General features: G+C 47.9%; 1 long non-coding RNA gene across 1 annotated transcript; it reads left to right on the forward strand.

Moving 5' to 3' along the window:
* The first annotated feature begins 2,255 nt into the window (after positions 1 to 2,255).
* LOC135397869 (uncharacterized) lies at positions 2,256 to 3,092 on the forward strand. Its single transcript, XR_010423821.1, has 3 exons — positions 2,256 to 2,522; positions 2,779 to 2,856; positions 3,021 to 3,092. It is a non-coding gene; the product is annotated as an uncharacterized LOC135397869 (long non-coding RNA).
* The last annotated feature ends 613 nt before the right edge of the window (positions 3,093 to 3,705 follow it).

Raw genomic sequence — 3,705 nt, forward strand, 5'->3', positions numbered from 1 at the left:
TTGTACCCTCCCATGCCAACTGCGGCCTTGCTTGATAAGTGGAGGGAGGACTGGGGAAAGGGAGGCTCCCGCTTGTACTCAGAGAGGAGAACGGGCGCGCCGGTTCAATGCGGCCCGTACAAATACTGTCGTTCTACGCGCATGGGTAGAAAATTCTACCTTTTTTTTTTCTGAGCGTATAGGGCAGCCAGCGTTCGCTTGGGCGATGGAACACCCTGAAGTGATCTGATGATGTTCCAGACAGCAGATGCGGATGAATGAGCAGTGAGGGAAGGAGTGAGGTCTTCGGAAGGCAGCAGAAACATTTTTATGGGAGATCCAGTCAGCTGCGGAGCCTGTACATTGCGCTCGTCTCAGAGCTCTTCTGCGAGAAGCACGTGGGGAGAGGAATTTGAGGTCCGGAGAGATGGTAACAGATTTGGTTGAGCGGGCAGCACCCTGAAGGATTGCTTCAAAGATGTTGAGGGAGTTACAGGCGGAGTTCGTGGCTTCTCGGAAGGCGTCCCAGTTAGTGATGGAGTATCTACGTCCGGTGGTGAAGGTTGAAGTAGAAGGTGAGATGAAGATAGGAAAATGATCAGAGGACCAGGTGTCCAGATTTGTCTTCCATATGAGAGAAATGTCAGGGGAGACGACGGTTACGTCGATGGCGCTTCTGTAACTGGGAGCTCTGAAGAAAGTGGGGCTACCGTCATTAAGGAGTACCACATTTGGTGGAGTTTAGCCAGTGAACAAAGCTGTTGCCATTGTACCCATCGTTGTCATTGACCCAGAGGCTGTGTTTAGCGTTAAGATCTCTGCCTATGATGATGGAACCAGGGGTCGGATTCACAAAGAAATTCGTATCTTACGACAAAGTGCCCTTAAGATGTCGCAGCCTGCGATGCGCTTACGATGTCGGCGTAAACTGGATTCACAGAGCAGTCGTAGTGGAGAGGGCACGCCGTAGCGCCACAAAAAGCGTATGGAGACGAGAGTATGCTATCACCATGGAGACGACAACGCGCGTTTGCAATCAGACCAATGAGAGCCGTGAGTTTCGATGTGGCTTTGTTGAACAGCAGACACACACTTTCTCTTTAGAAAATGCCCGCCACGGACGCCTTGGAAACTTGAGCGAAGCGAGTACGTCGGCCAAATTTTACCGAACGCGAAATTGAAGCGCTCGTGGAATGCTACCAAGCTAACAAGGCTGCCATAGATGCCACTGGCGATGGGCCGCAAGGCGCTCTTGCTAAAACCAAAGCCTGGGCCCGCATTACTGATACTCTGTTTGCGGTGTCCGGCATCAAACCCACGCCTGCGGAAGTTAAGAAGAAATGGACGGATTACAAGAGCTTAAACAAGAAGAAAGGTAAATAGCGCGTGCAATTACTGGTCAGCTGTCACGCATGTGAAGCGGGAAGGTTGTTTTATCGATGAGACGCAAACCTTTCTCACACAGGGGCCAACGTCACGCGGTGCCTTGGCAGGACTGGTGGGGGTGCCGCAGAAGTGCAGCCACTTACGCCTCTTGAAGAAAGAGTAGTGGCCACACTCGACAGGAGCACCGTCGTCGGGATTAACGGCAGTTACGACATCGGAGTAACAGGAGGTAAATGAATACACAAAAGCTGCACAACCCGCAGCCAACCTATTCTTATTTGTGAAGCAACAAACGTTTTAACCTAATTTATTGCAGGGGATGTCATACTCAGCTACAATGTCCAGTGCTCAGGTCAGTGTGCGCCCACACAGCCTGTCGTTCTCATGCAACTTTTGTCACATTATGATAGGGTATAATACATAACATTATTCGTATATTGGCAGATCCCGGTCCTTCAAGTAGTGCTACACTCCTAGTTCCTGATGCTTGTGAAGGTAAGGCAAACATAGCATGTCAGTAAACAGCAGTGTGAGAATGCAGATGTCAAGCATTCCTTAACGCATTGACATGGGCTGACATTAGGCGCAGAGCTGACATCCTCCACATGGATAAGTGACCCAGGCAGCACAAACCCTCGGGAAAAGAATGGGAACGCAATGGGAGCTCCGGCTCCTGAACGGGCGATAGTGCCCGACTGGTTCCCAGCGGTGTGGGAACTGAGGAGGTAGAACATAAGAGAAGATAAGGTAGCCCCCCGACCGTGCCCTGATCATTTCCCGCTCTGGTCTCCTTTTGGTCATGTAAACAATAATATAGGATCGCTCCCCGATGCTGCTCTGATCATTTCCCGGTCTGGACTGACCTCGGTCATGTGACCAAAATATAGGATCGCTCCCCGATGCTGATCTGATCACTTCACGATAATCAGTCACATGACCGGGGTGCAGCAACGGATTTCTCTTCCCAGACAGTCAGGCGCCGAGTGATGCAATCACGTAACCGACAGTTTCGAATCTGGCCAATGATGTTCCTCGATCATCCAGCCGTGTTTGCACTGTCGGAGTCCCCGTCGCTCTCGCTGCGAGAAACGAATGTATCCGGCCGTGCTCCCGAAACTTTTGAGGAATTCCAACATTTTTAAGCGATTCATCGAGTGGTAAGTGCTATATCTTTTTGTGGTATTCCTCGCATTGATAAATGTTACTCATAGATGCTTTTCAACATGAGTGACACCGTTCTAGAAGGCTTCTCTCGAAACTTAGCATCGCATAGTTTCGATTTCAGTCATCCATTGTGGTTTATGCGTTGCTTTTAGGATAATGGACTCCGATTTGGTGAAAATATGGTTCAGTAAAGTGTGGAATCGTATGTATTGTGTATATGACATCAAATGAAATGTACCCATTTCTCAGGATGACTGCGTGCTGCAGCTGTGCTTTTCATCTCCTGCGTGCGTACAAAACTGGAATGCTGGAGGACTTCAGCTCAAGGTTGGTTTTTGGAGTCAGTCTAAATAAAAAGAAAAGAAAAAAAGGAACCTCCGAAGCGAATAAATTATTCCGCTTTAATCCGTTTGCGCAATGTGATCGACGCATGATATATCAATTTCTTTGAAACTGTGAGTGGATGAAAGCTATCCTGATCTTTCATTCAGAATGTCATGCTGGACCACTACCAGAGCGTGCTTAAAGGAATCAATGCCTTGATGAAGGTATCACCGAAGTGCCCACCACCAGATCTCTGTCTCAGAGCCAGTGATGATGGTCAAGATTTTTCCAGCGGATCTTGTCATGTCATGCTGAAAACTGTAAGTTTAGCTATTTGGTCTGTATTGAATAACGTGTGCATCTTGTGGTGTGGTGTACTTTTCTCAGTGTAACCCTGACCTCAAGCTATCCTCCACTTTCAGAATCCACCCCGCACTTCGGTTTCAACACTATGAACGTATCGCGCTGTGATGCTTGCTTGAAAGGAATACAATCTGGTATGCTGTGTTGTTTTTCTTTTAAAAAGACTTCAGGTATCCATAATAAGAGGCCTTCGTAGCAAGAAAGCCATAAGAAAAGGCATCTTCGTGATAAATTACTTTTTCTCCTAAAGACAAGGGTACGAGTCACACTACATGTGCCATACTGCACTCCCAGAAAAAAGGGTGGACCTTTTAGGAGGTAATAGCTATCGCATATGTTGTGCCTAAAAGGTTGCAAAGTTCTACCTGCTACCTCACTCTCTGCCACGAATAATAGTGTTACCGCTTCTGATTCGGTGAGAGAGGGGGGCGCACACCTTTTTGTTGTAATTTGGATGGATGATAATTTTTTTTACCAGCTTTTTACACC

This window comes from Ornithodoros turicata, chromosome 6 (assembly GCF_037126465.1).
Source record: "Ornithodoros turicata isolate Travis chromosome 6, ASM3712646v1, whole genome shotgun sequence".
Lineage (NCBI taxonomy): Eukaryota > Metazoa > Arthropoda > Arachnida > Ixodida > Argasidae > Ornithodoros > Ornithodoros turicata.